The sequence below is a fragment of the Sphaerodactylus townsendi genome, linkage group LG04, assembly GCF_021028975.2.
Source record: "Sphaerodactylus townsendi isolate TG3544 linkage group LG04, MPM_Stown_v2.3, whole genome shotgun sequence".
Taxonomy (NCBI): domain Eukaryota; kingdom Metazoa; phylum Chordata; class Lepidosauria; order Squamata; family Sphaerodactylidae; genus Sphaerodactylus; species Sphaerodactylus townsendi.
In genome coordinates this window covers 137,940,850-137,966,389 of record NC_059428.1, presented here as the reverse complement: position 1 = coordinate 137,966,389, position 25,540 = coordinate 137,940,850, and positions in this window count along the sequence as shown.

Below are 25,540 nucleotides of genomic sequence, written 5' to 3'. Positions count from 1 at the left end.
CCCCCCCACCCCCCCCCCCCCCCACCCCCCCCCCCCCCCACCCCCCCCCCCCCCCACCCCCCCCCCCCCCCACCCCCCCCCCCCCCCACCCCCCCCCCCCCCCACCCCCCCCCCCCCCCACCCCCCCCCCCCCCCACCCCCCCCCCCCCCCACCCCCCCCCCCCCCCACCCCCCCCCCCCCCCACCCCCCCCCCCCCCCACCCCCCCCCCCCCCCACCCCCCCCCCCCCCCACCCCCCCCCCCCCCCACCCCCCCCCCCCCCCACCCCCCCCCCCCCCCACCCCCCCCCCCCCCCACCCCCCCCCCCCCCCACCCCCCCCCCCCCCCACCCCCCCCCCCCCCCACCCCCCCCCCCCCCCACCCCCCCCCCCCCCCACCCCCCCCCCCCCCCACCCCCCCCCCCCCCCACCCCCCCCCCCCCCCACCCCCCCCCCCCCCCACCCCCCCCCCCCCCCACCCCCCCCCCCCCCCACCCCCCCCCCCCCCCACCCCCCCCCCCCCCCACCCCCCCCCCCCCCCACCCCCCCCCCCCCCCACCCCCCCCCCCCCCCACCCCCCCCCCCCCCCACCCCCCCCCCCCCCCACCCCCCCCCCCCCCCACCCCCCCCCCCCCCCACCCCCCCCCCCCCCCACCCCCCCCCCCCCCCACCCCCCCCCCCCCCCACCCCCCCCCCCCCCCACCCCCCCCCCCCCCCACCCCCCCCCCCCCCCACCCCCCCCCCCCCCCACCCCCCCCCCCCCCCACCCCCCCCCCCCCCCACCCCCCCCCCCCCCCACCCCCCCCCCCCCCCACCCCCCCCCCCCCCCACCCCCCCCCCCCCCCACCCCCCCCCCCCCCCACCCCCCCCCCCCCCCACCCCCCCCCCCCCCCACCCCCCCCCCCCCCCACCCCCCCCCCCCCCCACCCCCCCCCCCCCCCACCCCCCCCCCCCCCCACCCCCCCCCCCCCCCACCCCCCCCCCCCCCCACCCCCCCCCCCCCCCACCCCCCCCCCCCCCCACCCCCCCCCCCCCCCACCCCCCCCCCCCCCCACCCCCCCCCCCCCCCACCCCCATTCTTCTTCTTCTTCTTCTTCTTCTTCTTCTTCTTCTTCTATGTTGTGGTGCTATGTATCCTAAAGATACATGCTATGTATCCTAAAGATACATGCGGGGTGGGGGGGGGGTGCGGTTGAGCAATGGAGAGATTTCCAAATGCTGGAGAGCAGAAAGAAATGGTTAAGAATCCATTTGAAGCTACAGCAACAGATTAATACCATTTGTGTTTTTTAAATATTAAGAAACTTTAAAAAATCACATTTGGCACTGGTTCATCCCCTATATAGATCTCACAAGCAATAGTTGTAGGATGATATATGTACATGACACCATGTGAAGTCCCCCATCTGCACTTTATGGACTTTGTGAAGTTTCTAAACAATTGCTAGACAAGAGGAAAAGAAACATAGATGTGATGTACAATAAATGTAGCGTGCCATCTCTATGATTGCGTGTGATCATGACATTTTGCAAACATGGCTTTTCTGTCATTTTCTAAAGTATTGTTGTAGCAAGTTGTGGCAGAGGTAAACGAAAGAAAAGGTAGAAATGTCACCTGTTCCCCTAGATAAATCAGAATGAAAAATGGAGGAGAAACCCACTTGGATGACATCTCTGTCAACGAAACTGTGTGCTTGTGAGATTAGAATTAGGTCCCAGACTGCTGAAATAAAGAGAGAGATCCACAGCCACTTTAGGGGAATTTCAACTCCATGCCAGGAGAAACGTCCTCCCACCCCAACAGCCGCCTAGCCTGGAAAACGGACCCATTCTCCAATTAGGGGGAGTAGAACATGTGGCTTAGGAGAAATCCTTCCCTGGATAGTGGGCAAGCCAGCTCAAAAAAAAAAAAAACCAATAGTCCTGAATCATCCAGATCTTTTCCAAAATGAAACCAAGATGTTATGCAGGGGAATTTTGGTGTGCAAGAATTGAATGGCACTTTGGCACAGGAACAGTAAAATGGTTGTGTTAGGGAGAAGGTTTTACAGATGGGGGTGGGGTGGGGTAGTTTGGAGACCAGAGAACCCAGAAGCCCAAACCTCAAGAAAGATAGGAATTTTCCTATCCTCAGTCTGCTGAGCTGTGTCCATGTAACCAAGAAAGGTGATTTAGAAATCCAGCCCAGGACCACTGGGGAACAAAATTCCCAAAATGCAAGCAGAGATGCCAGCCTCCAGGGGGATCCTATGAAATTAAAGCTCCTCTCCAGACTACATGGATCAGTTACCCCGGAGAAAATGGATGCTTTGGAGGTTGGCTCTACAGCTTTACGCCCCCTGAGGTCCCTGCCTTCCCCAGGCTCCATCCCCAAATCTCCTGGCATTTCTCCACCTAGATCTAGCCACCTACCCCTATGTCTCCCATCAGGGGGTTGGGGGTCCTGGCAATCCCACGTCTAAGTCACCTGGAGGCAGCTGCATAGCTACATTGGTGCAGGGGGGGGCGCTGCACCCCGGGTGCTTGTCATTGGGGTCATGTGCGGGTGGAAAATAGCCCCGCACACCCCTCCCCCTTCTCCCTTCCCCTGGCTCACCATGCCCAACAGAAGCTGCTGCTGGGCCGGCCTCACTGAGCCAGGCCCAGCGGAGGCCGCTGCTGGGGCCCCTGCCCGGGCTTGCCCCACCACCCAGGCCTTGTAATCCTAACAGTGCAATTTGAATGCAATTCCCCAAAAAGTTTGAGACGGCATGCATTAGTCTCTCTTCAGGTATTCTAGCTCCTCCCTGCCTTTCTCCACCCCCATTCCACCATTTGAGATTGATTGGAAGGGCTTCCTTTTTTTCAAGTCCAAAGTCTATTGATGGCACAAAGGACCATGCTAGCAAAGTAATGCTGAAGTCAGGGGGGGAAATCAGCAAAAGGGAGTTAGCAAAACAAACAGGCATCAGGCAACCAAAACAAAGAAGCAGACAGCAGTTCCACAATTACATCAGGAATGATCCAAAGGGCTTGTTTTTCACGTTAGCAGTGAAGATCTATCGATCTACCGCTAATCCAGCAAAATAATGCTAGACCAAAAAAGGGATCTGCACAGAAGCAAGCGAAGCTGCAGCAGGCAGGCAACATGGAGGATCAGGTTGGCTGGTCTGGAGATGCTTCACAGCTGAAGACGTCCCCTTTGAATGAGGGAAATGATATAGTCCAGGCTTTGGATTTTCAGGAGTCTACTTCCCCCTCCTTACCTGGTCAGAAAATCTCAGTTCTGCTTTATGCTGATGATACAGTAATCAAATCCCTCACTAGAGTAGCCCTGAGCAGAATGTGAGCAAGACTGATTTCTTATTGTGATTCAGAACATCTGAAAATGAATTATAACAAAACCAAAATAGTAATTTTCAGTAATTCCACACCTAAATACAACAGGTCCATCAATACTAGCATAACTGAATAATGCTCTTCTCTTAAATATTTTGGCATTAACTTTTAAGCATCTATGTCCTGGCACGCTCATTTAAATGCTAGCATTTTTACCAAACAATGGGTGCAATTATTAACTTTTTAAAACTCTAATGGTGACTAGTTTATGGCCCCAGTGCTGAAAGCATTTCAGGGGGAAGTCATCCCTCAGCTCCTTTATGGAGTGGAAATTTGGGTCGGGAATGGGAAGTTCCTTGATTAGTTGGAAGTCATCCAAAATTATTTCATCAGGAAAATCTTAGGACTGTTTCAGGGTACACTTGCTGCCCATTTAAGACCTGAAGTGGGGCTAACTCAGAGGTGGGATCCAGCAGGTTCTCACAGGTTCCCAAGAGTAGGTTACTAATTATTTGTGTGTGCCGAGAGGGGGTTACTAATTGGTGATTTTGCCATGTGATTTTTGCCTTAGTTACGCCCCTCCTCTCAGCAGTAGCGTGCAGAACTTGAAGCAGTCTAGCAGGAGGTGCACCGGCGTGCATGGCAGCCTGCGCCTGCGTGCATTCGTTTCCCGCCCAAGGACTGGCGCAGCGGCTGCATCCTTGCCACAGCCCCGCCCAGGAATGCCCCGCCCCAGAATGCCCGGCCACGCCCCCATTGTGCCCCGCCCAGCCCCATTGGTGCTACGCCACAGTTTGAATCCCACCACCATGGGAACCTGTTACTAAAATTTTTGGAGCCCACCACTGGGCTAACTTCAATTACTTCAAGGGTTCATCTGAGACTTTTTAAATATTAAATAAAGTTAGTTAACTTATCTAGCTGTCTCTTGGTCAAACTGTGTTTGACCAATGCATCTGTGTTACTAGTTCTATAAGGATACCAGTTCTATAAGGATGGGTCAAACTGTGTTTGACCAATGCATCTGTGTTACCAGTTCTATAAGGATGGGAACGATTGGTCAGTCTGATAGCTACCATTTTGTATTGTTTTGTTCCCCATTAGAAAAAAATAAAGTCTTGGAACTTCAGAATAGAATAGAATAGAATAGAATAGAATAGAATAGAATAGAATAGAATAGAATAGAATCTTTATTGGCCAAGTGTGATTGGACACACAAGGAATTTGTCTCCGGTGCATATGCTCTCAGTGTACATAAAAGAAAATACATTTGTCAAGAATCATAAGGTACAGCACTTAATGATTGTCATATAGGTCTAGTAAGCAATCAGGAAACAATCAATAGTAATAAAAACATAAAATGTAAAATCATAAAATAAAAAATAAAATGAAATGTCAGCACAGGCTATAGTCATACAGTCATAATTGGGAGGAGATGGAGTAATAGGAATGATGAAAAAAGTAGTGCAGTAATTATATAATAAATATATAATAAATAGTTTGACATTATCGAGGGAATTATTTGTTTAACAGAGTGATGGCATTCGGGAAAAAACTGTTCTTATGTCTAGTTGTTTTGGTGTGCAGTGCTCTGTAGCGACGTTTAGAGGGTAAGAGTTGAAACAGTTTATGTCCAGGATGCGAGGGGTCAGTAAATATTTTTCACAGCCCTTTTTTTGACCTCAGCGCGGTATACAGGTCCTCAATGGAAGGCAAGGTTAGCAGCAATTGTTTTTTTTCTGCAGTTCTGATTATTCTCTGAAGTCTGTGTCGATCTTGTTGGGTTGCAGGAACCAAACCACACAGTTATAGAGGTGCAGATAACAGACTTTAATGATTCCTCTTGTAGGAACTGTATCAGCAGCTCCTTGGGCAGTTTGAGCTTCCTGAGTTGGCGCAGAAAGAACATTCTTTGTTGTGCTTTTTTAATGACATTTTTGATATTAGGTGTCCATTTTAGGTCATGAGATATGATGGAGCCTAGAAATTTAAAGGTCTCTACTGTTGATACTGTGTTGTCTAGTGATTGTGAGAGGAGGTAGGATGGGAGGGTTTCTCCTGAAATCTACCACCATTTCTACGGTTTTAAGTGTGTTCAGTTCTAGATTGTTCCAGTGGCACCACGAGGCTAGTTGTTCAACCTCCCGTCTGTATGCGGTTTCATCGTTGTCTCGAATGAGACCAATCACTGTTGTATCATCTGCAAATTTCAGTATTTTAACAGATGGATCGTTTGAGATGCAGTCATTGGTATACAGAGAGAAGAGTAAAATCCAAGCACAAGTTTATGAGGAACGAGGTATAATATGGATCCAGCAATCTAAATATTCTCTTGGTATCCTAGATTTAAGTTTAATAGATCCTGTTTTAGAAAACTAATGCATCTGGTTAATCCTACGCCAGGTGCCAGGTTCCAGTCTTTTCCCTCTGCATACCTATAGGGCAAGTTCAGTAAGATCCTGCTGAATTCTTACTTGTGCCTGTGTAGAACTAATCAGGTTGAAAACATTAGTATAGTTTTGTTAACCATAACAGGTTACTTGCGGAAATTAAGTTCAGGGTTATCAGGTTGGCTGCATGTTATGTTGTTCATAAAATCTTAGTTGTTTTGAATCATTACGATGCTTTTTAATATCTACATGCACCCCCTGGCGAGTCTAGTTCGGAGTTTTGGGCTACAGTGTCATCAATACGCTGATGACACCCAGCTCTTGTTCACAATAGAGGGCAGCCTGACCTCGGCCCCTGATGCTCTCCAGCGTTGTCTTGATGCCGTGGCTGGTTGGTTGAGTGCAAGTCGGCTGAAGTTGAATCCCACTAAGACTGGGCCGGGGGGGAGTGTCTGGTGGCCTTTGGCCTGCCTACCCTTCTTGGCGAGACGTTAAAATTAACTTTGTCCGCCAAGAGCCTGGGGGTGACTCTGGATCCATCTTTATCATTGATGGTCCAGGTCACCCAGACAGCCCAGGCAGCTTTTTACCATCTGCGGCAGGCACGGCAACTGGCCCCGTATCTCTCCCGTTCTTGATCTTTGGCCACTGTGACGATCCATGCCACGGTCACCTCTTAGATTAGACTACCTGTAACTGCAGCTCTACTGGCGAGGCTTACCTTTGGCCATGATCCGAAACTGAAACTCTCGTACAGAATGCGTTTCGCAGCCAGACTCCTTTCCGAGTTAAGACATAAGCAAGGGACCGGATTACTCCGGGTCCTATACCTCAACTGCACTGGCTGCCGACGCAGTACTGGAGTCATGTTTAAAGTTTTGTTTTTTTGACCTTTTAAAGCCATTCGCGGCCAATTGGCCCTGCTGCATATCTAAGAAGACCCGTCTCTCCCTATATGCAGCCTTCTTCTAGGCCCCTCCGCTCTCATCGGAGGCGGACTCTTACTGGTGATCCCCTGGCCCCAAAGCGATCCGGGCTGGCACTCTACAAGGGCCAGGAGCTTTACAATGGAATCTGGATTTCATCTAACGGAAGCTAATCGTATTGTGGAACAATTATTATAAAAGCGGGGCTAAATCCTAAAGAGGTCCTATATGAAGCTATGGGACAGAATCTTCAAAAGTAGATCGTTCCTCCTTGTTAAAACTGAAACAACAACAACAAACAATCTCGCTTTAATATGGTCTTTAGATCACACCAATTTAATAACAGCAATTATTAAACGTAGTGTTTACAAACATTGGCATGTCATTTCAGGACTTCACACTGGGTGTCAAGACACACCTCCTATGATAGGCCTTAGATCGCATACAACCAACGTGAGACAAAGTTATTGAGCATGCGTGCTAATTCTATTAGTGAAACAGCTCTTCTACACCAACATCATATGGACATTTTCCATGTGAAAAATGTATACAATGTAATTTTTTCTATGTCTGTTCGTTCTCTGAAGGTTCCTAATACTGAGATTGTATGGACATTCACGTCAATTTACTAACTGTGACTCAGATAAATGTGTGTATGGCGCTTTGATTATGTGCCCATGTCCTAAAATGTATGTGGGAAAAACGCTTTTCCTTAAAATTAAGAGTGTCAAGAACACAGAAGTTGTATCAGGGCTAAGAAAAATGGAAGCTTACCACTGGTGGAACATTTTGGCCTTGACGCATAACTCATACGGACACTGACCTCCTCGTTTTTGTGTCACGTTACACAGCAATTTCAGGGAGATTCTCCTCACATGAATTTAGACAGAATTATCACTCCAAGCAGAAAACCGCCTCTCATATATAAGTTTAGAACAGATTCCATTGGATTAAACAGGTCATTGGATTTTTCTTGTCATCTTTAATGACTGTGTCTTTAAGAACACTCTGAACAGGCGTGTTACTTTATCAGCTGTGCTAACGAAGCTTCAACCAGAGAGGAGTCAGCTACTCAGAGGAAGGTGTGAGTAGGATCTAACAGCTTCTTGGAAAGCGTTTGTAAAGTGGAACTAATAACATTAGTGAGCTTTAATAATTGCTCATTCTCAGTATATATGTATGTTATAATTGTATATATATGTGTTTAATAAGAAGTGATGGATTCAATAAGACATTGGAAATGAGCTATGAATTGGATATGATGTAATATCCATTGACAAGATTACTCTATAGAACACCTCATGTACACAAATGTAAAATGGCAACATTGGCACCGATGAAGGCACCGAAGCAGCCAATTTCGTGCGATGCGTTCCTGCCAGCAATGAATTGAAGACTGCAATATTTATATGACTGAACTTTGTTATCAATTGCAAGAACTTGGATTTATATGAATTTGGATTTATATGAATGTGGATACACCTTTGAAAGGACTATTGAATGAAAAAAGAGAAAAGGTTTAGTTTAGATTATTGAATGAAAAAAGAGAAAAATAATTCATGTGATGATACAACAGTGAATTATATTATTGTATGTTATGAGCATTGTTCCTTATTATACAAATAAGAAATACCACACTTAAATTGGCTGCCAGTGGGTTACGTGGTTTGTATGTTAATGCTTATTTAGACGTTACCTACATCTTTGTTACCTTAGGGTAATAAGTAAGCCTAGCAACTAACCTAAAAATAAGAGAAACCACTAAACTAAGCTTAATACATAGACACACTACCCTAACACTAACCCTATAAACTACTAAATAACATAACATTTCTACTTAGCAATGCAACAGTTGAATTAACTGACCTAATCAAACACTCTAACAGCTGTGAGCACCAACCCCCCCCCCCATATGCTCAATGATAGCAACGCTGAATGCTGGCAGGGGCTGATGGGAATTGTAGTCCATAACATCTGGAGTGCCAAAGGTTCGCCACCACGGCGTAGGGGGACATCCCCTTGGTATGTTTGAGGGAGCAGTCAATCCCATAGCTATGTTACCACCTGGCCTCAGGGTGCCTAATTAAATTTATAGAAGTCTAACTAAGCAAGAGTAAGTATCAGACTTAGTGTGGTAATGCAAGAAATGGCTAACAGTTATCACCTGCTAGAATGGCAGATAATACTTTTGAAAATAATGACAGGGTGAAGTGTCAGGGAAGGGCTTCTCTTTGAGGTTTCATTTCTAAATGTATCTAGCTCCTTTGTTCCAGAGATGCCCTTACCTTATACCTCTGCCATGGAAGAGGCTAAAGACTTCTTTTAATGAGAGCTGGGAATTCAGAGAGCCCAATACAGAGATTGCCAATTAATAATGCCTCCCCCAATGGCCATTCAGTGGTTTCTATAAGGATAGCCAAGGAAAATGGCTGCCATGTGGGTGGTGCCAGGAAAATCCAAATGTTCCCACTGAATTCACAGCCACCTAAACTTTGCTGTGACCTGTCACAAAGCTTCGCAGCAAAGTAGGTCTGGGAAAGTTTGGAGAAAAGCTGTGGAAACCCCAGGATGGTGCACAGATGCACCGCAGTGCTGTGAGAAGCAGGAAAAAGGCATACTTCCACTGAGCCCAGGGCAGATAACCTGTGGAAACTCTCCATTGCATCGGGACATTCCCTATGCCAAGAGAGGAACAATTTCAGCATGCAAAACCGGCTGATGTGAAATTTTGCTCTTTAAGTGATATTGACAAAAGTGTATATACGATCAATTATTTATGTTGGCACCACAAAATCACCCCTGCTTGGTGTGTGTTTTTTTTAAATTATTGGGCATTGCCTCTCTGCCCTTTGTACAGCAGGGAAAACAGCAACCTCTTTTGATTCAGAAATCCTGATTTGCCGACTTCCAATAATAATTTATTCTGAGTCCTGATCTTGCTGACGCTTGAGGCAGCCTAGTTGTACCAGGAAGCCCCTCTGAACCATTTCAAACAGCCTTTTAAGAAGCTATCCAGCAATGAAGATTAAACATTAGCTGATTACCGACAAGTAATTAACAATGTCAACGAAACACAGAAACTGAATTAATAATAATTATATCATCAACACGATGATCATCTTGTAGAGAATCCCAGAGAAGAGGAGAGGTTAATTACTCACTCCTAGCAGAACAGCACCAAGTCGACCGCAACCAGGCCTCGGGATGGTGTTAACTGCCAGACAGATAATTAATTAACATCATAATTGTAATGCAGCCAGCATGAAAATATTGAATTATTACACTATTTCCTTTCTATTACTTGCTCCAGTCACTCTATAACTTTAAGGTGTGCACCGACTGGCCACTTCTGACATACTCTGCCTGACAAAGTATTTTGCAAGGACAGTGCCCCCATTCCATGGTTCGCTATTAATGGTGCTACACTTCCAGGCAGTTCTTTTCATGTGAATTACTTTAATCAGCACGCTTGTATGATTGGTCTCCTGTGGCCTGCTTTGTGTCCATTGCCCCACCCTTCCTGCTTCATTGTGGGTCCTTCTACTCCCTTTTTATTTTGACCAGTTAGCACCAATGCAACTGGGCAGCTATTTGCTATGCAACTGATCTTACTTGTGTCAGACCTTCGGGTCTGGAAATAACGAAGACTGTTGGATTGTTCCAAAGCTGTTTATTCCCGTGATGCGCAAGGTACATAAGAAAAGAGAGATCTGAGCCTCAGCTCAGATCTGCCCCCTATATCTCTTGGTCCCCCTTCCACCCCATGCCAGATGGCTCTCCCCGTTCTACACTTCAAAGCGAAACCAGTCCTGGGAACAGATTACACTTCAATGTCGATAAGATGTTGTGTCCGGGGAACCCTGTGAAGAGAGGAGGGAGGGAAGCGCCGGGCATCTACAAGTTGCCGCTGTAAAGTCAACTCCTCCATGTCAACCCCCCCTTGTCCTGCTGACAGGATCTATCCTGACAACTTGCCAGTTCCTTTTGGCAGCCATGAGTCCTTTCTGCACCAAGTCTCTATCTCTAAATATTTTGTGTGGAGGTTAAGGGGGACATAGAAGAGGAAAACTTGAAGATGGTTATGCATTTTCATAAATATTTCACAACTGCAAATTGTCAAGTCTGCTTTTCTGGAAGGGGGCATTGTGTGGAAAGTTACTTTTGCTCTAGCAGGTGCGTGGCTATCTTTGGTTTGGCTTTGGGAGTCTACCGCTGGGATGGGCCTCTTGTCCGAACCTTTCTGTGTTTCTCTGTACCAGCTATATTATCAACTGTTTGGTGCCTTTTTGCCAGAATTGTCATTCCTTTGTTCCTTGAAGTCTGTCAATAAAATCCTTGAAACTATCGAGTGTTTTGTTGTCTGATCCTGGGAGCTGACATTAAGATAATTCTGCATTCTTTTATGTTACCGCCTTCATGCCTTGACTGCCGGTGAAGGTTGTGAACACTACTCAGGCAGTCATGGGGGAGTCTGGGGAGGTGCCAGCGAGAACCCTGCCTGGGGAAGGAGTAACTCCCACCCTAGAGGACTATATCACAAACTATGTTGAAGTCTGTCCTGATGTGGAGGCCACAGCAGCAGAATTGGAAAGGATCCACCTTAGTGAGATGGAGGAGCATGTCGGTAGCAAGGACAGCCCAGGCTCAGATCTCGAATCCATGGCTAAGAACATAAGAACAAGCCTGCTGGATCAGACCAGAGTCCATCTACTCCAGCACTCTGCTACTTGCAGTGACCCACCAGGTGCCTTTGGGAGCTCACATGCAGGAGGTGAAAGCAATGGCCTCCTGCTGCTGCTGCTGCTGCTGCTCCTGAGCACCTGGTCTGCTAAGGCATTTGCAATCTCAGATCAAGGAGCATCAAGATTGGTAGTCATAGATTGACTTCTCCTCCATAAATTTGTCCAAGCCCTTTTTAAAGCTATCCAGGTTAGTGGCCATCACCACCTCCTGTGGCAGCATATTCCAAACACCAATCACGCGTTGCATGAAAAAATGTTTCCTTTTATTAGTCCTAATTCTTCCCCCCATCATTTTCAATTAATGCCCCCTGGTTCTAGTATTGTGAGAAAGAGAGAAAAAATTATCTCTGTCTACATTTTCTACCCCATGCATAATTTTATAGACTTCAATCATATTCCCCCTCAGACGTCTCCTCTCCAAACTAAAGAGTCCCAAACGCTGCAACCTCTCCTCATAAGGAAGGTGCTCCAATCCCTGAATCATCCTCATTGCCCTTCTCTGCACTTTTCCTATCTCTTGTTCGATATTCTTTTTGAGATGTGGCAACCAGAACTGAACACAATACTCCAAGTGCGGTCGCACCACAGCTTTATATAAGGGCATGACAATCTTTGAAGTTTTATTATCAACTCCTTTCCTAATTATCCCCAGCATAGAGTTTGCCTTTTCCACAGCTGCCATGCATTGAGTTGACATTCCCATGGAACTATCAACTAAGACGCCCAAATCCCTTTCCTGGTTTGTGACTGATAGCACTGACCCCTGTAGCGTGTATGTGAAGTTTGGATTTTTTGCCCCTATGTGCATCACACATGCACATGCCCCTATGCACATGCCCCTATGTGCACATGCCCCTATGTGCATTTTGCTACACTGAACTGCATTTGCCATTTCTTAGCCCACTCACCTAATTTATAAAGGTCCACTTGGAGCTCTTCGCAGTCCTTTGCGATTCTCACCACCCTACATAATTTGGTATCAGCCACAAACCTGGCCACCACGCTACCTACCCCTACTTCCAGGTCATTTATGAATAGGTTAAAGAGCACCGATCCCAAAACAGATCCTTGGGGGACACCACTCCCTACATCTCTCCGTTGTGAGAACTTCCCATTTATACCCACCCTTTGCTTCCTCTTTCTCAACCAGTTTTTAATCCATAGGAGGACTTTCCCTCTAATTCCTTGATTGCTGAGTTTTCTCAATCGTCTCTGGTGAGGAACTTTGTCAAAAGCCTTTTGGAAATCCAAGTAGACAATGTCCACTGGTTCCCCCTGATCCACATGCCTGTTTACACCCTCAAAGAACTCTAGTAAGTTTGTAAGGCTGGATTTGCCTCTGCAAAAACCATGCTGACTCTTCCTCAGCAGGTCTTGCTTTTCTACATGTTTTATAATTTTATCTTTAACGATAGATTCTACTAATTTACCAGGAACAGATGTCAAACTGACTGGCCTGTAATTTCCTGGGTCCCCCCTAGATACTTTCTTAAAGATTGGTATGACATTGGCCATCTTCCAGTGTTTAGGGATGGAAGCCGATTTCAGGGATAAGTTGCATATTGAAGTGAGAAGATCAGCAATTTCATTCTTGAGCTCTTTAAAAACTCTTGGATGAATGCAATCTGGGCCAGGGGATTTGGTAGCATTTAGTTTATCAGTGGCTGCCAGAACTTCTTCCTTGTCTACCACTATCTTCTCTAGTTCCTTGGATTCGCCTCTTAAGAAGCTTGGTTCAGGTGCAGGAATTTTCCTCACCTCCTCTTGGGTGAAGACAGATGCAAAGAATTCATTCAGCTTCTCTGCAATCTCCCTGTCATCTTTTAGCACTACTTTTGTTCCTTTGTCATCTAACGGGCCTACTGCTTCCCTAGCTGGCTTCCTACTTTTGATGTACTTGAAGAACTGTTTGTTGCTGGTCTTGTTGTTCACAGCCATGTGTTCCTCATGATCCTTTTTTGCCTCCCTTACAGCTAACTTACTTCCCTTTTGCCCGCTCATATTCTTCATCAGTCAAGTTGGACTTCCATTTTCTAAAAGACATCTTTTTTTCGCTAATAATTTCCTCAACCTCCCTTGTTAACCATGGTAGTTTTCTTTTGGACTGGGCACTGCCTTTCCTAACCTGTGGAACACATCCCAGCTGAGCTTTTATGACTGTGTTTTTAAATAACCTCCAAGCATCTTGGACAGTTTTGACTCTCTTGATTTTCCCTTTCAGCTTCCTGTGCACTATCCCCCTCATCTTTGAGAAATTTCCCTTTCTGACGGCGAATATAACTACATTAGTAGTTGTCACTTGTTCACATGCAGACATACTGAATCTGACAGCATTGTGGTCGCTGTTCCCTATCGGCTCAACAACACTGACTTCCTGCACCAGGTCCTGGGTCCCACATAGAATTAGATCTAGGATCACCTCTCCCCTGGTTGGTTCCACAACCATCTGCTCTAAGCCACAGTCATTTAGCATATCCAGGAATGCTCTCTCCTTACTATTGTTGGGATAAGTGCTCCTGGTAATTGGAGATTACCCCTTATCGTAGTTAGCAGAGCGGCACGGGTGGCTAGAACACAGCAGAAGCCCTTACCTCGTGTGCGTGTGTGTGCGTGATGGATCCCAATGTGCGGCAAGCTTACACAAAAGAAAGTTGGAGTCAGTTGTAGTTTCTAATCTAATAAAAAGAGTATTTATTAGTGAACTCCATTCTGGATAGAAAGGTAGGTAGATAGAGTCACTATGCTATCTTAATCTAGCTGGATGAGAGATGGATGCGAGGAGCATCCATCCTCTCTCTAGGCATGGTAGGAAGAAGTGGGAGAAGGGGTCGAGGAAGAAGCCGGAAGGAAGGAAGTCCCTGAGAGTATCAGTCTAACATCAAAGGGATAGAACCAGCATTATAGAGTAAAAGTGTCAAATCCCTAGGTCCCTATCTAGCCACTAGCTCTCTAGTAAAACCCCCTCTGTAGGTTGAGGCAGGAAACAGCGTAAAGTCCTTCACTTCCAACAACTATGACCTAAACTTGCATTTTTTCAGTTTATGTGGGGATAGTTAAAATCGCCCATTACCACTACATTTTTGCTTTTGTTGGCCTCTCTAATTTCTTTTTCCATCTCAGAATGCTCTTGTGCGCTTTGGTCAGGGGGACGAAAATATACTCTTAATATTAAACTATCCTTCACCCCTGGTATTGATATCTACAGTGCTTCTGTAGGGGAATCAGTTTCCCTTACATTGTCTATTTTTATGTGACACTATGCTCTATAGAACTCCTGTTACTAGATGTGAAGTGCAGGCCCTTTCGGCTTTAGTCAGAGGGGACATGCAAGGGCCACTTTCCGAGGAATCTTACAACCCTGATCAAGAGCAGTTGGAGTACGGGACCGAACTTTGGACTTTCCCACTGGGAGGGCCATCCTCACATTTTCCACAAAACCCACTTTGAATATCAAAAGAGTGCAGTGTGGCCTACCCATTCAGTGGGTCTGATCTGTCCCTCAGGTTCAGAGGAGGAATCACTAAGACCTTCCCGGGTCCCTCAGAGAGAGGCAGATCAGTGGCATCAGGAGAGAGAGGAATTCGAAGCCGAGATTTGCTGTTTGCATCAGGAAATATTTCTCATGACGGTGCATGCCGAAGCTGCAGAGGGGGCCGCTCAGGGCTCTCAGAGTGGGGCTAGTGTTATTGGACCACCTCATTTTCAATTTGGGGCCCAGCCCACCACAGGAATACAGCACCCATTAGGCCCTGGACAACTCCAGCCACCCCTAGTGCCCAAAAGAGCCCACTGCCAGTCCAGCTACCACCTCCTCCCAGAGGCGGGGGACCCCAGTTTGCACCAATTGGGGTTCCAGCTCCAGCACCCCCAGTAGTGGGGCAGCCTCCAATACTACACAGAAAATTGAGAGTGCAATTTGATGGTACCCCAGATCGTTTGCCATTTTCTTGGTGCAGGTGGATGCCCACATGCTAGACCAAGGGGGAAATTATGCAATCAAGGTGGAGCAGGTACACAAGGGGGGGGGTGGCTTTACTGGAGGGTTCGACAGCAGATTGGTATGTGGGCCTGATGCTACAATGCTTCATGCCGTGATTCTCACAGATCACATACTTGATGTTTTGAAGAATTAACCCCCTCCCCAAATTAAAACACACATGGAAATGATCAAAATAAGCTGGCAAGGGGGAATGGCGGGAGCTCAGAAAATGGCACCAAGAAAAATGTCCAGGGATGTCAGAGAGGCGGGGGAATCCATCTTAAAGAGATTGCACAGGCAACTGAAGATGTTTTCAAAATGTTTCAGCTGAAGAATTGTTTTAAAAGGACATTCATTTAATTCATTTTGAGGCTGCAAATAAAATGTTTGGGGATAAAAACAATATGGACCTGGGTTGTATCAACAGGAATGTAGTGTCTAGATCAGTGGTTTCCAAACTTATTTGGCCTATTGCCCCCTTTCCAGAAAAAATATTACTTAGCACTCCCTGGAAATTAATTTTTTAAAATTTTAATAGCAATTAAACAGAAAGATATATGTATTAATGTTTCTACCTGTGGCCATCACCGCCCCCCTGGATCGCTGCAGCACCCACCAGGGGGCGGTGGCGCCCACTTTGGGAATCACTGGTCTAGATTGATGGAGGTAATCGTACCTCTCTATTCTGCATTGGTTAGACCTCACCTGGAATATTGTGTACAGTTCTGGGCACTGCAATTCAGGAAGGATATTGACAAGCTGGAATGGGTCCAAATGCGGGCAACCAAAATGGTAAAAGGTCTGGAGTCCATGCCCTACAAGGAGAGACTTAGGGAGCTGGGTATGTTTAGTTTGGGGGAGAGAAGGTTAAGAGGTGACATGATAGCCCTGTTTAGATATTTGAAGGAATGTCATGTTGGTGAGGGAGCAAGCTTGTTTTCTGCTGCTCCAGAGACTAGTAATGCGTTCAGTGAAGGAAAAGAGATTCCACATAAACATCTGGAAAAACTTCCTGACAGTAAGGGCTGTTCGATAGTGGAATGCACTACCTCAGAGTGTGGTGGAGTCTCCTTTTGTGGAGGTTTTTAAAGAAAGGCTGGATGGCCATCTGTCAGGAGTGCTTTGATTGTGTGTTCCTGCATTGCAGGGCTTTGGACTTGATGGGCCTTGGGGTCTCTTCCAACTCTATGATTCTGTTTCTATGGCTGATTCCGCATGGGCCAAAAACAGCGGTGTGAAAACGGTGTGAAAACAGTATAAACCCTTTTGCACCCTTTTAAATTGCCGCCATTTTCACACTGTTTTCACACTGCTGTTTTTGGTTTGATTCTATTATTCTATGACCTCCATGGAGGAAACATTTTATTCCCTGCCTAAAAATGTTTTAAAGGGTCATGCAGAAAAGGCCAAATGCACCTGACCGAGCTGCACCCGCAATACCAGGCTGCTGTTCCAGCTGCGCATAGAGGTCCAGCCAGCTTGCTGTTTTCTCTCCCCACTTTTTCTCAGCCCTCCTGAACTTTTCCTGCCAATTACCAGAAAGGCTCAGCTCTCTCTCTCTCTCTCTCTCTCTCTCTCTCACACACACACACACACACACACACACACACACACACACACACACACACACACACACACACACACACACTCCTTGCAAAAATAAAAGTAACAATCCTGGCTGGAAGCGCTAGTTGTGTGGGAGGGTTGGTGGGGAGGAGTGAGGAAACCCATAGAAAGCAAAATGCTTCCTGGTTTCCTTTGCGAGTAAAGCGGAGGAGGAGGAAAAGTTGCAGTTCACCAAGCTTCCAATCCTGTGGGGCTTCTCTGACTTGGAGTGGGGTGACTACGGAAGGGGCCAAAATGGATGTGTAATCAAAAATCAAATCCACAGGGAAAGTAGGCTTGCTGCGAGCTAGACCACAAGTGCATAAGCACCCTTTATCTCCACTTTTTAAGATCTGATAAGCCTGATCTCTCCCAGCAGAACCTTGTTGGGACATTTCCTGCTGTTGGAAGGAAAGGTACACCTTGTGCTTGGGCTCATTCCGCACATGCAGAATAATGCACTTCAAACTGCTTTCAGTGCTCTTTGAAGCTGTGCGGAATAGCAAAACCCACTTGCAAACAGTTGTGAAAGTGGTTTGAAAACGCATTATTTTGTGTGTGCAGAAGGGGCCTTGGATTCAGAGGCTGAGGGACAGAACAGCTGTCAGGGGCTGCTGACATGAGGAGATGGTGAAGGGACTCGGCATACAAGTTGTCTTCCCACAACAAATAAATAATGAATCGACAAAATGTTTCAGATGGAAATCAATGAAAAAATAATTGAGACAAGTGTAGTAACTACATTAGAGAAATCAAATAGGAAATATTAGAGAATGGACAAAGAAAAAACATCTGTACCCAGCTATACAAAAATACTTCAACTCCTGTGTGTATTGCGGAGTAACTCACTGTCAGACTGTACATAACCATGTCACAGCATCGGCCCATCTAGCCCAGTCTGGTCTCCTCTTACTGGCAAACACTCTCTGGATCCAGGGTTTCTTTCGCTTGGTGGGATCTTCTGGTATACCTCAGAAGCTGGGGCAGCATGAGGCAGCTGGGCTGTTGGCTGGATGCACATCACTCCAGTCCTGAAGGACTGCACTAGCTTCCAATTTGCTCCCAGGCCCAATTCAAGGTGTTGCCATTGATGTACAAAGCCCTAAACGTCTTGTCATTCCTACCTTCATCCAAATGTACCTGCCTGGGCACTTAGGTCACAGGGGGATGCACTCCAGGTGGGACCTCCCCCTGCTGAGGTTGTGAGTGCACAAGGGAGGGCTCTTTCCATGATTGCCACCAGTCTCTGGAATAGTCTCCCCTTGGAGATTCACCATGCGCCGACCCTTTATGGATTTAGGCACATGGCAAAGACCTTTGTCTTCACCTAGGCATTTGATTAGGTATTTGATTAGTCTCCCTGGAAACCCCTCTCTACAGCTGCTGGCCATGGCAGTGAGGGTGGGAGAGTTGGGGAGGGGGGGTGGGGATTATTTTAAGGCTATTTTCATTGTTGTTTTCATTGTTATATTTTATTGATGGTGCTTTTATTGTGGTTTTTATTGTATATAAGCTGCCTAGAGTATGAGGCAAAGAATAAATACTTACATATAAATAAACAACATCCCGGGGGATTTATCAAGTCTACTCATAGGGCTTCTACAATCAGTGGCCTATTTTGCTGGCACCAAAATGCCTGAAAGGAGGAGGTCAAGAGCAGCTCTGTTGGCATGAAGACCTTTGCATAGATCTCCTCTCAAAGCACCTGCAATAACCTGAGGCTCCACAACAGAGCCCAGTCCCCATGTCCCCTTGGCAAATACGTCACTGGTAACTTACAGGTATATACCGAGGCCAGAGAGCCAAACTTTAGTTTTGGCTATCTGAGCCTTGTGTTGACGCAGTTCCAATAAAGCTCTTGAACCCTTCTTGAGTCTCATTTGATGACCAGAGTAGCAGACCCTTACACCTTGTCAGCACAATTTCCATGTTTGGTTGTTTTGAGGGAAGCACTATGGATACCCAGTGTAATTTGCAAGCTCTGAGTAATGTTGGACTAACTATGCCAGCACCATGCTGGAACCGGCTGTGCATCTGGTCTGTGATTCCACTGCCCTTGGTGGAGATCTACATTCTCAGAATCAGCTACTGAGTTAGCAGCTCAACTGTTAGGACTGTCAATTTTGGATGAGAATTGCAAAATGAGAATTTTGGACCAGAATTGCAACTGAACTCCAGATGACAGAGAGCAGTTCTCCTGCTTTGGAGAACTCCGCACCAAGGCAGAGGAGGGCGGTGTCTATAGCGGAGGGCGGAGTCTATGGTATTGTACTCTGCTGAGGTCCCTTCCCACTCCAGACCCTGCCCTTCTCAGGCTCCACCCCCAACATCTCCTGGATTGGCGGCCCTGTCGGTAGTATTTTCCTTGGGGTGGTTTTTACCATACTCGGAACTGGGGTTTGTAATCAGTGCATTTCTGAAGTGATTATAATTCTTTAACTTTTTAATGGTTAGGTAGAAGGGGACCTCTACTCTGTAGGAAAAAAGATCAAGCAGTTTACAAACTGTCATCTCGGTAAGGGAAATGTGTATTCTAACTGAACTAGTGTTTTCATAAGCATATTCAGTTCAGTACTGCAAGATGTGGGGTGGGGAGAAACGAATTGCTTCTTGCGCCCAGGAAGGTGCTTTCTTCTGAATCAGACGATCGCTCCTTCAAGATCAGCGCTGTCTACTTAGAGTGCTGGTGGCTCTCCAGGGTCTCAGCGATCTCATCATCTACAGGCGATCTCATCATCTACGGCCCAGTCCTTTCAGCTAGAGATGCTGGGACTGAACCTTCCACATTCCAGGCTGCTGTTCTATATCAATTGAGCCCTTTACTTTGAAAATAGCACTTTTGTTATAGAATAAGGATGTAAATTTTACAAAGGAAAATAAAAGAAGCTTTTCCAAACAATTTACTTTGTTAAAAACACTCTTTCCTGCTGTCCTTTAATACCATTCATGAATTGGCTCTAAATCTTCATAGCTGTACTGATGCTAACAAAAAATGTGCCTATCAAACTAGCCCCATTTTTTTTTTTTTTTGGAAAAAAAGTGGTAGTCCTTGGCGGGCCAAATGGTGAGGTGATTTTCTCTTTTCAAGGTTTTATTAATGTTGATAAAGAAAAGGATCCCATGCAATGCAGCTGCTGGATAATTAATATCAGAATGCTCTAGATGGCTACTAGATTGTTCATTTTATATAATGAATTGAAAGTCTAATAGGAAAACTCATAATACCAGCCCTCTTAACATTAACAATTACCATGATTAACAATGATACTCACAACTCATTTTTCATTAAAGACTATGGGCAGAGATAAGCTTGTTTATATAGACTAGCTTTTGAACCGAGGAGCCATTTATCACCTTGAAAGCCCTGAAAGGACAGAACAGCACCCAGCAATTAAAACTTACAAAGTGACCTTGTGACAATTAAAGATCCAGCCTCCTGTGAAGCAACAGCAAAGCAATTGTTTTTAAATCAATTAGAAATGGAAAGATAATTTGTTGGTTTGTTCAATCATACATCTTCAGCTAATGGCAAAGGAGCACATTCCCCAGTGTGTGTGTGTGTGGGGGGGGGAGGGGGGATTCACAAGGCCTGTCTAGGTGGTGTTGGTGGAAGCAGGTCATTTCAGAGAAAAAGACTGGCGTGGGGAGGATGGAATATCTAGCTACAGTTTCCTATCCCATCCGTCTGCACAGTGTCAAAGTCCTTTGGTCTCCGGCAAATCAAGGGCACTACTTCCCGTTTTGTAGGGTCTATTTTGCAGGTCCCTTTAGGTTGGCTAGTGATGTCATGTAGAGGCTACAGCACAGCCAGAGGGCTGAATCTTGATTGATCAAGATATCTATCTTGACTGTTCCGCCAGAAAGCTGAGGGTTCTCATTACCTCAATTTATACTCACAATAACCATGCGAAGTAAAATCCGAAAGCAAAAATGTAGAGACTTGTGTAACCTTGCAACTGCTAAAGTAAAACCTTCCTATGGAAAGAACATCTTGAGTGGAGAGTATTTTTTTCCAAGGGTGGTAGAAGGTTGCAGTGAGTGCAAGAAGACTATAGACCTTCTCATCTTACCAGAGTAACTCCGCTTTAAACTCTGCTGATCCAGCATACCACGGAGCGGGGCGTAGTTGCAAAACGGGCCCTGTGACTGTGCCTCCTCCCGTCTTGCCCAGCAAGGTTTTTATCTAAGGGGGGCTGTTCTGTGGTCTCAGCATTTATTGTTTATTAAACTCTGCCCTCATAAGGGCCCCCAAGGGAACATCAAACAAAGCCAAAATGTCTTCCATTTGCTTGCAGAAGATGGCTACAAAAGGGGGATGATGGAGCTCCCTAGGAAGAGAGTCTAGAGTTTCAGTACCATGACTGAGAAGACCCTCTTTCAGTTTGCCACCCCCCTGATCTCAGAGGGCAGGGGTACCTGAAGCAGGGTCTCAAAGATGGCCACAGTGGTCAGGCAGGTTCACAAGGAAGTAGGCAGCCCTTCAGGTATTTTGTCCCAAACTGTATTGAGTATGAAGGTAAACACCAGCACCTTGAATTATGTCTGGGAGAAAATTGGGAGCCAGTGCAGATGAGCCAAGACTGGAGTGATAGGGTCTCTATACTCCACTCTAGTCAACATCCTGGTTCCAGCATTCTTCATCAACTGAAGTTTCTGAACACTTCTGAAGGGCAGCCCCACAGAGAGTACATTGCAGTAATCTAATCTAAATGTAACCAGGACATGTGCCACAGTCACTAGATCTTTCCTGCCCAGGAAAGGCAACAGCTTGCCTACCAGATGAAGCAGATATAAGGAACCCCTGGTCACAGCTGCCATCTGCTTCTCCAACAATAGCCTGGGTCCAAGAGTACCCTCAGACTACCAACGTCTTCCTTCAGGGGCAGTGCAACCCCATTTAGAACAGTTGATATGTTAAATTCTGGGTCAAACCTTTCGCTTGCCAGTAACACTTCTGCCTTGTCAGTATTGTGCTTCAGTTTATTAGACTGCATCCATCTAAAACTGCCTCCTGGCACCATGGTTTCTACAGACCTCCTGGGTTCAACTGAAAGGGCAAGATAGGGTGGAGTTTCATCTGCATATTGGTCACAGCCCAGCCCAAATCTCCAGGTGAATTCACCCAGCAGTTTCATGTTAAAGAGCATAGGGATCAAGATGGAGCCCTGTTGGAGCCCACAGGTCAAAGGTCAAGGGCTGAGCACTTGAAAACCATGGAGAGGTCCAGGAGAATCAACAGGAACACTCCCTCTGTCTGTCTCCATCCCACAACCAGCCAAGGTCCCACAACCATCAGTCCCACAACAAAGCCTCAATCAAGACTGGAAAGGCTCTGAACAATTGGCTTCATCCAGGACAGCTTGAAGTTGTCCAGCCACCACTCACTCAAGAATGGAAAATCAGAGGTGTCAACAGTGACTGAGATCTCCTGGGTCCAAGGTAGGCTTCTGTCAAAGGGCTGCATCACAGCCTGCTGCCTCTCAGATTCTCAGCTTTGTGCTTCTGATGCCTCTTTCACATGCACGTGGATGGTCTCAGAGGCACCATGAATCTCGTGTTATTGATGGAAATGATGTATGCCACTAACTTTACTCGTGTGGTTATCATGTGTATTCTGTAAGCCACTTTGAATGTGGACTATAGAAAGGCGTGGTATAAATACTTTCCACAAATAAAATAAATGATGTGGAACTGCACCATATGAAAGCATTCTTGCTATGTGTTAAGGGGAGCAAATTTCAGCACTTCCATAGAGTGGACAGTTACAAAGATATTATTGGTAGTCTGAGCAGGGCACGTTTAACTTCCTTGGGCATTGCTGACTGCTGCTGAATCTGCCCATTTGCAGAGGTCAGAATTCACAGTAACTGTTAGACTACAGAGACTTTTTGGAATGATGGTGGCTTCGTGTTAAGAGCCTAGTTCTTGCTCTTGTCTGCAAAGTTTGTTATAATTTAATTTTTCATCAGTATATCAACGAGTTAGTTCCAACAAATTTAAAATCCGGCATGCTCTAAGATGAATCAGCTCCAGTGTTTATGTAGCAGAAATATTGAGTGGATTCAGGAGCAAAAATATAACCGTGGCAAGATGTGTCTCTTATTTAATTGTGAGGCATTTCGCTTAAAAAGCTTACTTTGAACTGATATGACTTAGGAGATAAATGGTTCAGATAACTGATAATACTGTAGAATAAATAATTTTGCAAAAGTTAAGGTTGGTGTGTATGGGGGGAAGGTTCTACAGCTTAGGAATCATGTGAGCTAGACCCATATGGCAGAGCAATAACAATCAAAAGAGGGGATCACTTTTGGAGTTCAATAAAGAACGTATTAAAAGACCAGAGCTCTGGGTAAAGGACTGGATCCAGGTAGAAGCTCATTCAGGTAGAAGCTGGATCCAGGTAGAAGGCCCATTCCATGAAGAGCTAAACGACATCATTTCTGAGGTCATCAGGGTTCTGCCTTGGTTTGGCCAACCAACTTACAGAAGATTCCACAGTGGAAAACAGTATGCTAGGAGACTGAAAACAGTTGCCCTGTCGCAGGTGAAATTTGTAACAGACCACCTTTCACGAAACTCTGGATGGCAGTGAAAAGTGCGGCTTCATCAACTATTAGCAGGAAATGGCAAAATAGAGTAAAAATGTTCATTCAGAGTCTCGCAATCACATGACTGACAAATTTTTTACATACTGGGATAGATCCAATCATCCTCTCAGCATCCTTCTGTCTATTAGGAGCCATTTAAGTTAGAGAAAGGCTCTCGAATGGAGGAAGACTTCCCAAAATGTAAAAATAGCTTATATAAATATTTTAATAAGTGACTTAGTAGAAGAAGAAGAAGAGTTTGGATTTATATCCCCCCCTTTCTCTCCTGCGAGGAGACTCAAAGGGGCTGACAATCTCCTTGCCCTTCCCCCCTCACAACAAACACCCTGTGAGGTGGATGGGGCTGAGAGAGCTCCGAAAAGCTGTGACTAGCCCAAGGTCACCCAGCTGGCGTGTATTGGAGTGCACAGGCTAATCTGAATTCCCCAGATAACCTGAATTCCCCGGATAAGCCTCCACAATTCAAGCGGCAGAGCTGGGAATCAAACCCGGTTCCTCCAGATCAGAGGGGACCTGCTCTTAGCCATTACACCACCACTGCTAGTAAATGAATAAACTCTACTTAGTGGAGTGGTTTGATCAGGATAGTATCCACTCCCCTGCCGTTGCTTTTGTTTTTACAAGCTGTAAGCAAAAGCAGCCCAGCAGTCAGCTGCTGTTTTTCCAGTTCTGTATTTCCAATGAGAAGGGTTCAGAGAACAGCCATTCTCTAGCCTGTGACTGACACCAAGTAGAGCACAAAGACACAAGGAGCCCTTCAGGTTCTGGCTTTAGAAGGTCTTTTGCTGCTCCCCAGAGTTCATATGAAGGGCACCGGGGTGGGGTGGGAATCAAGGGCTGTCACTGGATGGTGTCACTTTCAGATTGGATGCAATTCCTGCCCTCTTCCTCCCACCATATTGGTGGGCAAGTGATCCCCAAGCCTAGTCCATCAGCGGTTTGGGACCCTGAGATCAGCCAGAGATAGGGAATGCCTTTGGGTTGGGCTGCCTGTTTCTTCACCCCATCATTTGTCCGTGATAAAGAATTAGTTAATCACATCGATTAATTAACTATAGCTTGAAATTCTGAAAATATTGGGTAGCAGTAGTAGCATTTGTGTTAGTATTATTATCTATTCAGCCCACCCAAGAGAAAATAGGAGGCAAAAACATTTTGAAAGAGTCCTGTTAGGAAGAACTCATATTTATGGGAATTTATGAACACTTTAGTTCACACTCCAGAGCGGCTGTGGGTATTTATTAATCAAACTAATTTACTGTTCAATTAAAAAGAGAATTAGAAAAGTTGCATTATACTAGCTGAAGGCAATGCTAACAGCTTTTCAGATAACAAAAAGACTATGGAAATAGCAGGTAAATATAACAAATACTTTAAATGGTTTCCTTTATTTGCTGATTTTAAAACACTGTTATTTTAAAAACAAGATTGCAGCCTTGAATACTGCAAAGCTATACTTAAGGGTAACTACATCCCTGCTCACTCAGTTAAATTTTTACATGGAAGACAACCAAGGAAGTTGAGAGTTGCTACGCAGAGCTGAAAACCTTCCGCCAGCAGTTTGACGCTCCGTTGTCGCAGAGCTACTGTCCTGGGCGGAAATTCTCCTGGAAGTCCTCAACTACAAATCTTGACTGGTATTCAGGGTTTTCAGCTTTTGTAAGCCCATTTCCAGCCAAATTTCTCTGCCTTCTGTTGTGGGAAGGCAGCTGGGGGACCTTCGGCATTGTGAGGCAAAGACAGAGGATATTGCGGGCGTCCGAAGAGACAACAGGAGCTGCGGTGGCGCGGAGGCAGCAGAACGTCGGTGAGAGCCTTCGGTTTTGTGGCGTGCCAGCCCTTAGTTCAGAACTTGTCGTTCCTTCTCAGCTGGGCGAGACCACCCAATACCCTCCGCAAATGCTTCAGTTTGGAGTGCACACCCCTCCAGCAGTCTCAGAGCCTTAGAGGCAGTCCTGTGGAGTTATCTCCCCCCCTCGACTTTATAAGAA